At 34.0% G+C, this 10,480-nt stretch overlaps 1 pseudogene; it reads right to left on the bottom strand.

The window, feature by feature from the left end:
* Positions 1-6,564: 6,564 nt before the first annotated feature.
* On the bottom strand, positions 6,565-8,214 carry LOC125674002 (uncharacterized; annotated as a pseudogene).
* Between the last annotated feature and the right edge of the window lie 2,266 nt (positions 8,215-10,480).

Below are 10,480 nucleotides of genomic sequence, written 5' to 3' on the forward strand. Positions count from 1 at the left end.
TGTAATATGTATTCCTTAAATTACGTTTGAATGAAATCTTATTCAAACCCTTTTCTTACGGTAGGTAATAACTTACTTAAATACATGTATTCTTATCTAGATTTAGTTTCATCTAAACTCTAAGGTGATCATATGACCTCAATTAATCAACACATGGGTTAATTATAATATTCAAAACAGTGAGAATTATTTTGTGGTATTTTATCACTTGAGGACTTATGCGACGTTTCTCAATAATATATATCAATTTTCATGAATGTGCACTCTGTCTCGTTTCTACAAAAAAAAATCTTGGGGTACGTCGTATTACCATGTCTGTTTTAGAGATAGCATACTGGTACTCAGTATTTTGATAGTTTCTAATATTGTTGCAATCAAAAGTTATGTATTACATCAGGTTGTATATATAAGGACAGTACAGATATATTTTAGCAAAGAATGGATCAAATCCAGGACACCTGCATTACAAGATAGGTTATCTAATCGCTAAGCTACCCAGGCCGGTAAAATTTGAATTTATTTCCGAAATCATACGATAGCTTTTTACATCAAGAAGATGGGGAAAAAAATCAGTGTCAGAAATGTTGCTTGTATGTCCTTAATAAATACTTTTGTTATGTTAGTGGCATGTGTAAAATGAAATCAAAATCAAGATGAACAAAAAATAAAATATAAGAGTAAATTTCCATGCATAACATGTATAGTCTAAGGTGTATCAGTATTGGCATTTCTACAATATTTCAATTCTGTTTAATTAATTGAATTTATTCATAGAATTGATAATTTTTTAAAGTATCATCAAAAGTAAAGAATAATTAATATGTGGATGTCTAATAATACTGAATAGTGTCCCCACCTCAATTCACTTCTTAGTTGAGTATCTGTACATGTATAACACCCCCCCCCCCCCACCCTTATACAAGTAGAAAAGATTAGAGATAAAATTCAATGTTTATGACCCATTACTTTATATCACAACAGGGCGTCTCTTTTCTTTTATGTAATATGTATAATAACGAAAGGTCATGCATTTTTCAAATGAATAAATATCTGATTTTTTTTAATGATTATATTACTTCATACTATTATAAAACAAATAATGATAACGATTTTGCATTTATTATCTCAATTTCATCCTAGTCATACGATCCCCTACAGAATAAAGTGTGCTGCATTAGGCCTAAGTTGATCTAAGTACTGTAATGTGTGACGCCACAGTATACATTTTGACGTCATATCAATACAACTGAAGCAGTGGCGAGTTGAAGGGTGAATATTTAGCACGCACGCACATCATATGTACCATGCTATTCACGCTTCCACGCCCCGCCCACCGATGACAACGAACGTCACATGTTTTCAGACTCCGTCAACTTGTGTAAACAACATGGCGGACGATTTAGATCTTATACAGGATACCTTTTCAATCGCCTCGTTTACTCGTGAATTTTCACAGAACAGTCCGTCAAAGGGTCTGACATACTTCAGAGAAGGTTATGTTCACATAATTTCAGTGAGTAAAAACGCGGACGAAACAGTAATTATAATATAACTTATTTGTTAGCGCTAGATGCTTTCGCTGCATTTGAAGTAAAGAATTCGAAACACCACATCATCTAACCATCGAATAGCAGGATCGACTGTCATCGATGCTTACTGTTCGTGCACAGCTGGGTTAATTACGAAACGTTTTCCGAGTTTTGAATAATTGTTTTGTTACGGAATTGACGATGTTCGTTGTCCGGTTGAAACTGAATAACTATATCATATATGCTGAGTTGACCGGTTCAATAAAATGTTTCATCTGCTTGCTTGCTTTTGCATCTTTTATTTTACTATTATTTATGATTTACTTATTTACCTATTTTTGTACATTTCTTGCAAAGATAAAGATAAATTAAGTCTTTTCATTATATGGGTTAATATTTTTCATTAGATAATCAAATATGTAATTTCATAAGTTTAATATATTTGGTTTGCTGAAACTGACCGAAATATCTTCAGTACCTACCAGAGGGTCACAGCTCTATAGCATAGCTTGACAATTTGAGACAGACCTCTCAATACATGTACCTGGACAGATTAAGAGTAAAGGGTAGCTGGACATTACCTGAGCACAGGAAGCAGAGTTGACAGGTGTTAATAAGCATAGGCTGGGACCAGAGATGACCAGTGTGCCTGTTATTGTTATGAAAACATCACCAACCAGCCCCCTCAAATGTTTATTCAACAGTTGAAATGAAGATTAATGAAACAATACTTATAGGTAGTTCTTGTTAAACTAAGGAATTTGAACAGAAACTTTTACATCATCCCCAATTCAACAGTCATTGTATACATTATTTATTTAATATTATGACATAAGTATATTATAAACTGATAGTGCATGTTATGAATTACAGTATTTACCCAGGGACCTATATACTAACTAGTTAGTATATAGGTCCCTGATTTACCACAGTGGTCAAAATGAATAACACAGACTATAATGACCAAATAATTTTCAATCGACCTGTATTAACCACTATTGACCGGTTTTAACCAGTATTGACCACTGGCCCGGTCAATACTCATATTGACCACTTTTTTGCCAACCCTGCACCATCAGTTAACAAAGGAGTTTGTATAATCCACTATTCTCTGTAACAGGGACATCTGACATTGATCCAGAAAATAATTCACAAACAAATATGATAATAATAATAGCCTTTATTTATCCAGGATAACACAAATTAGCATACAGCTAGTTTCCATTGTGTCCCCTAAAGGATCACAATCCATAAGTCCCCTTTAGGTTGTAACTGATTTGTAATCAGAATGTATAATTTGTAACTGCAGTTTTAAAGAAGATGGTTTCTGTGATTTCCTTTCTGCACAATCAATGATAGCGATGGTTGTTGGGAAATGAGTTTTTATTCAGTTGTCATGTTGTTAATATCATTCCTATAGGACTATATTGAAACACAACCTAACACAACATAAGGTCAATTCAGGCACAGAATATATCACTGATACACTGTGTTGAAATACAAAATCTTGATGCCAAATCCTTGATTTCAAAATTATGTCTCAGCCTCATCAGTGTTAATAACAACTGAGATTATTTTGTCATATTTGTTATGTCCCTCCTTTTTTACACACTGGGGAATTTGCTCAGATGTATATAAAAAAAAAAACTCTTCACAAAGTACAAAATGTGGCATGTCTCAAATTGATATAATATAAAAACAACCCTGGTTTATTTTTCTCTTGCTGTAGAGTACTGTTAATGTCAAAAGGGGTGGCCTGTTGGTGGGGTTAATCTTGGGCTTCCATTGATAACTGGAGTTGCAGATGATGATTATGTATGCTCTGTTGATGAAAGACATTTTCTGCTGTTGTTAACTGGTCTTGTAAATTCTCTGACTCGTGCTGCTGTTACAAGTATATCCAATGAATCTATAAAGAAACAACAATTTTTATTTTAGCATTTAGAAGTAAAACATAGATGCTGAGAGGGACCATGGAATTTTTAAAAGGTGACCTGACCTATTACATGAAAGTTCCTATGCATACAACAATTTATTAACTACTTATTTCAGTTTGCTCTAATCATTATGAAATCTAAATTCTAATTTAAAACCATTTACATGTATTATAAAATATATATGGACATAAATTCTATTGATATTTAAAAACTTTTACCACTGAATCAGTCTGATTACTGAAACTTTAGAACTTTATTCCCTGGTATGATCTATTGTAGGAATCATGGAAAGAAAACCTTGAATATGGCGCTCTTACAGTCATGTTATGATATACATGGCTGAGCAAGGAAAATTTAAGACACCAGACCAGAAACTGCATATATATTGGTGTAAACATTAAATGAATTGACCCTAGATATGAAAATAGTTTAGATATAGTATTGTCACTATTGTGTAGCTCTTAGCACAGGTGCTTGGGTTCATGACACCCCCCCCCTCCCTTGAATAACCTAGCTACACGAATTGTTATATCCAGTGGGGGTAATTTTTAAAAAAGAGCTATTTTGGGGTATGCAAGACATTGTTGACATGCATTAGTGAGATTTTCAACAAGAAATAATTTAAATCAAGTCGTGCAGGTTATTCGGGAGAAGGGGGGGGGGTCTTAAACCCAAGCACCTGTAGCTCTTAGTACATTCATACACATGACATGGGCATGTATTATTATCAGTCCCTGATTTAACTATTACTATTATCTAATACATAAGTGTCTGCTAAGACTAACTTACTTTGTGTGCCGGTCCATTCTGCTCTTACTGTGGGGCCTACCGCAAGCCTTTATCCAACGTAAACATTAATCTTTTTGTGATTTTGGCTTTGGAAATGGGATAAACATCACTTTTAGTATCCTTTCTGGGTAACGTGAATCACTGTTGCATTTCCCCGACGCACAAAATTCCACCAATTTTATGAGAACTCGAAGTTAATCAGGCTAAAACATTTGTACCTCAAAACCTCCGTCATCACAAGTTTTGACGGAGGTAATGGCGGACAATTCTTCCGCGATTCTGATTGGCTGTGCGGAGATGATAACCGCACCTCTCCTGACAACAGTGGAAGCGTGAATTGGGAGATCTAGAGAAATCCATAATTGCACACAATGTCTATGAAAACATTTGACATCAAATGATTGTGATCAAGTTGATTAATTCTAGGGTTGTGAATGGTTTTCAAAGTAAATAGAATAATTACCTGTATTACTAGAACGCCGGTACTCGGAGATGTGTCTCTCACACCTTCCCCTTTCGTGTGGGTGAGTGGAGAGAATATTTTGAATGCCACATGTCTTCGTCTAAACTTCTGTCAGCATGCAGTAAGACATTATCCCGCCATATTATATGTGTTTCTATGTAATTTTACTGCCTTATCACGTTGAAGAGTTTCAAAGGGGAATAACTCTTGGTTACAGAATGCATTTCCCCCTATAAATCATTCACTTCAAATTGTATGAAATAGGCAGATTCCCAAAAGTTTTAGTTTAGATTTATGAAAAACATAGATTAGTTGTTTTAAAAACTTGTGTCACTTTATTTGAGGTGGATGCGAATAAAAGTTATTAAGACTTAAAAACTATTGAATTTAAACACAATTTTACAGATTTGTTCAATTATAAAAATCACTTAGGATTGTCCATTATTCATTTTTCTTCTTAAATGACAAATATGGGATCTGTTTTATAATTTAATTTGAAAATTAGAATTTTAAGACTATTCATAATCTTTTATATTCAACTTTTGTGCCAAAACTACCAAATTCTAGAAAATGGCCAAACTTGATAAAGTTGTACCTGTTTCCATAGCAACCATGACCACTATCTAATTTTTAAATATATTTTCTTCAATATGTTATATAAATGTTTCATTCAGGTGAGTTTCGTGAAAATCGGTGACTATGCGTGCCGAATTTTTTTAAGTGGTTACAGAGAATGGCTCTTAATTTCTTAATTTGAAAAGTAATGAGAGCAAGTTTATAGTGACTTGTAACATGTCTAATTTTTGCATTGATTATGCGAGATGCAGCGATTTTTGCATATACGAAGTTGAATCTAGCCTGAAAAACATGTTTTCTGTTGAAGACACAACTTCCTCCCCTAACTTTCCTTTTGCACTGAAGTTCACATATCACATGAATCAAATATCTTTCACTCAAAAACCTCGGGGTGTCGTGCCAATGATGACATTTTTATGTACGGAAACTCTGTTTATGCAAATGAGTCCATTGTGAAAGTTATTATACGTACACATTAGGGGCGATATCAAGATCACAATATAATATGAATATTACTTTAGTATGTATGTTCTATTAAGAAGAAATTGAAACTATTTAAATATCAAAGAGAATTAATATAACCCATTTAACAGAAACTTTTACACGATTGCGGTTCATCGTTTGACAGCGGTGGTAAATAACGAAAACATATTTTGACATTTCCAACCGCACAAGGACTGTAGATATGTACGTTACGACCTTCGTCATGATGTGTTTTTCATTGTGACGTCATGTAATGTGTCAGTGCAGTAAAGTACATTTTTTACAGCACTGCTGGTATTTATGGGGAAAACCTTAACTCAACCGCGTACAATTCTTATACATAATTAAGAATAAACATCTGCTTAACAGAAAAAAATCAATATATGCACCCAGTGGTGCATGAGCCGAGTTGCATGGGATACATTGTAAAGTCAGGAATGATGTGGCATATCTATAATTGTGAACTAATTGTGAACTAATTTCAATTTTAAACTTTTCGAGTTACTGTTCAGAAACCATATTTGTCTGAAGTTTTCAATCTATTTTCGGTCACTGTGACCTTGACCAACAAACTAAATAACCAACTCAACTGTTCACAAACAATGCAATATACGTCTGTGATATAACCGTAGCCCTCATTCTTTTGACAAACAGTAGCCGAGACTCTTGTTTTCAAAATATCCGAGCCTCCATAAAACCTGCCTTCATTTCAATGAATTTGTTTACTGAATTATGTACTGTTTCTCTTCTATTTAGTCATAGTATTACTTTCAAGAACAAAAGGTACTTACAACCGTTCTGGTGCTTTGTTAGAAACCATTTGATTGAAGCTCTCGTTGTTCTGAGTCGACCCCAAAACACTTATTTCATCTGCTTTTTGGACATATTTGTTGAATAAGGACTCTAATACTAAACGAAGAGGTTGGCTGGAGAGTGACTTGCCGTAAGGAAGGTTCTTTGCTTTGTATTCCTTCTGATCACTATTACACCATGAGGCACAACTTTCATGTTCACCTGACAAAACAAATACAGATTATTGTATTTCTTATACTGTCAGAGTTGAGTACCCTCATCCCCCATCCCAAAAGCCACATGGGCCGCATTGCTTATCTGAGTTGCCTTGGCCCATATTAAAAGATCCCCCCCCCCCCTACATATTTCATGTAAACCTTTAATCCCTATTGTGGCCCCAACCTACCTTCGAGGAGCATTATCTTAGGAAACTTGAATTTGCACTATGTCAGGAAACTTTCATGTAAATTTGTATTTTGCTAGCCAAGTGGTTCTTGAGACAAATATTTTTAAAAGAATTTCTTTATACATTTGTATGTAGAACTTTGATCCCTTATTGTGACCCCATCCTACCCCTGATTTTAGCATACTTGAATATGTGCTATGTCAGGAAGTTTTCATGTAAATTTGTACTTTCCTGGCCCAGTGATTCTTCCGAGGGTCATGGTTTTAACAAACTTCAATCTGCACTTTGCCAGGAAGATTCCATACAAATTTCAGCTCTTCTGGCCCAATGGTTCTTAAAAAAAGAATTTTAAATGACCCCAGTCTATTTTTGCATTTTAGTGATTATATCCCCTTTGAAGGGATGTCGCTCTTCATTTGAACAAACTTGAAAGCCCTTCCCCACGATTGGTTGAAATTGGCCCAGTGGTCCTGGAGAAGAAGTCAAAATTGTAAAAAAAAAAAAAAAAAAGGTTTACAGAAGGACAGACAGGCGGACAGACGATGGACAATATGCGATCAGAAAAGCTCACTTGACCTAAAAATTTAGTAATTTGAATGTTTAATTACATGGGCACATATTCACACATTAACTGTGTAAAAGTATTTGTGTGAGGGTGTGTTTAACTGTGTTATTTTACTATACAAACAAGGAACTATCAGCTGCAAGTCCTTAGCTAGCTGTGTTGATTTTCCACTGTTTTGTTTCACACAGTACATGAAACACCTTTCAATATGTAACCGCACTCTGTTGTTTTTCAGTGCTTTGTGGGTTTTGCTGAGTTCTATCAGACTCCCTGTGAATCCTTTCCTTCTGTGATTGCTATCAGACTTTTTCTTGATAGTTGGATCAACAATGGCCTTCACCCTTGCAGTTGTTGTTGAGTCGTTGTCCATGACTAAAGTCTGCACCTAAATACAAAGCAAAACAATCGTACTTACAATATTGTCTTTACAATGCTACCTTTCCACTTATTCAGACAAATAAGAACTTTTTATCATAAACAATTTGTTCTATGTTATGAATTACTCTCTGACCTTGGTCAATTACGTCCTGCAGTATTTAACATGTCATCTCAGGTTCCATAAACCTTGCTGAACCAGACCAGTTATGACATCAGTTGTGTTTTCTAGGAGTAATGTTTCTTTGTCGGGCAGACTCACAAATCCTGCACCTCTTGCTCATCACAGATACACCTATGCATTGTTTTGGTTCTCTCGCCAATAAGGGATGCATGTCCTAAAAAGATCCAAACTATTGACTGGAAATAATCAAATTACCTCTATTAAACTCACAATACACATGCACTAACTAAAATGGCATGTTTTATTGTTGAAAAAAAAATGGAATGCACTTTTTCATATATAATTTTGTTATAGTGATTTTGCAATTCTATCCTGAATATCTATCCAAGTCAAAATTTGCATCAACCTGTAAGACTGTTATAGACTAAACCAGTTCCTCTTTTCTGCCAAGAACCGTCAAATCCAGCGGTGAGATCTCTTTCACACTCAAATTGGACGAGATTTGAAAATACTTTGATATTGATCTATCATGTATACATAACAGTCTGTCATAGATAAACACAACTATCATCAGTAATCAGATTAACCATGTATATTATATGACTTCAGTAATGTGAACGTTAACAATAGCTTTATAAATATTTTGAAAATAAATTTCAATTTTTGAAAATACACATAAGGGTATGGACTGCGATGCTTTATACCAGCATACATCATGAAGCATGTTTCCGCTTCATGTAAAGTACGTCGTCATGAAGCAGTGCTGTTCATACCCTCACATACTTAAAAAACATGAAATTTGTTTCTTATATTTATAGTTTACTTTCATTTCTGGTGGGGACATTTCCTGTCATTAAAATAGTCATACTATATTAGATTATTTATCAAGATTCATACACATATTGCTCACAGTTAAATAGAAATGATTATCGTTTCAATTGGTAAATATATCCAAGGTAAAAACATTGGAAATATAAATATTAGCATATATATATATATATATATATATATATATATATATATATATAAATATATAAACTTGTGCTAAGGCCAAATACAATAAAATGCGTTACATTCCCTTGGGTAGGTATTTTTTTCTTGTTGATAAATTTGTTTTTAATGATAGATTTTAGATGGAAACAATTTTCTTCTACTTTTACTTTTTTGCATGTACCATTTATATATATGGTGTGATATATATCTATCAAAATTGGTAGGGATCACCATAGTTTTGACAATTCTTATATATATATTTCAAATAAAAAAAATTATGTCAGCCTGCCCCGAAATAAGTCAAACACATATAAAAAGTAAAAATGGTAATTTATTAAATAAATAAATGACAATCAAAAGTAACGTATTTACAAGCACATATATAGAAAAATCCAATCCCTGAATTAGCACCCAATATAAAAGTACAAAAGTAAAGCATCATCATCTCATAATATACCTCTCAATAGGAGTGACATATATACCTTCAAAAATGGGTGCTGCAGAAAGCAAAAATATCAATGGCACGTTTCCATAGTAAAGAGATTAGACATATTTCTCATAGTAAAGGATATATAGAAAAATTCAATCCCTGAATTAGCACCCAAATATCAAAGTGCTGAAAGTACTGAAAGACGGGGTCAAATTATTCAATGCATAACTTTCAGAAATGGTGCAGTTATGCTGATATGACAATTCATATGAAAACTCTCCAGACAAATTCTTTAATCAGACATAGGTCTTGAATTGCAGATTTACGTATAACATCCTCTTCGTGTTTTTGATACAAGAAAAGAAGTGTTCAAAATCTGTTCCTTTTTTGTGGTTTTGAGGCCAAAACGAATATCTAAAGGAATGCTTGTATTATGACCTCCTAGTCTTGTGTCCAGTTTTGTTTAATCAATGCAAGGTGAAGATAACGAACAGTGATCAATCTCATAACTCCTATAAGCAATACAAAATAGATAGCTGGGCAAACACGGACCCTGGACACACCAGAGGTGGGATCAGGTGCCTAGGAGGAGTAAGCATCCCCTGTTGACCGGTCACACCCGCCGTGAGCCCTATATTTTGATCAGGTAAACGGAGTTATCCGCAGTCAAAATCAGTGTACTAAGAACGGCTTAACAATCGGTATGAAACACATCAATATGATCCAGAACTCGATATCCTTGGTTATTATTTCGCCGAGATATTTCCTTCCTTGTTAAACCTAAATATTCTTGGTTTGTATCTTATAGTGAGGGTCACCATTTTAACTTATGCACTTGACTCCTCAGCTATTCATAGCTAAATCAGGTGCTGAACTCTTGTGAAAAAGCATGAATGCTATAATAAAGTAAATGAAAAGAAATATAGATAAAGATATGGAACAAAGTTCAATATGTCAACAGAACAGAAAGATAACATATGATCGGTTGACATATGACAGTGTATGTTTAATAGCTTAT

Source organism: Ostrea edulis, chromosome 3, assembly GCF_947568905.1.
Source record: "Ostrea edulis chromosome 3, xbOstEdul1.1, whole genome shotgun sequence".
Lineage (NCBI taxonomy): Eukaryota > Metazoa > Mollusca > Bivalvia > Ostreida > Ostreidae > Ostrea > Ostrea edulis.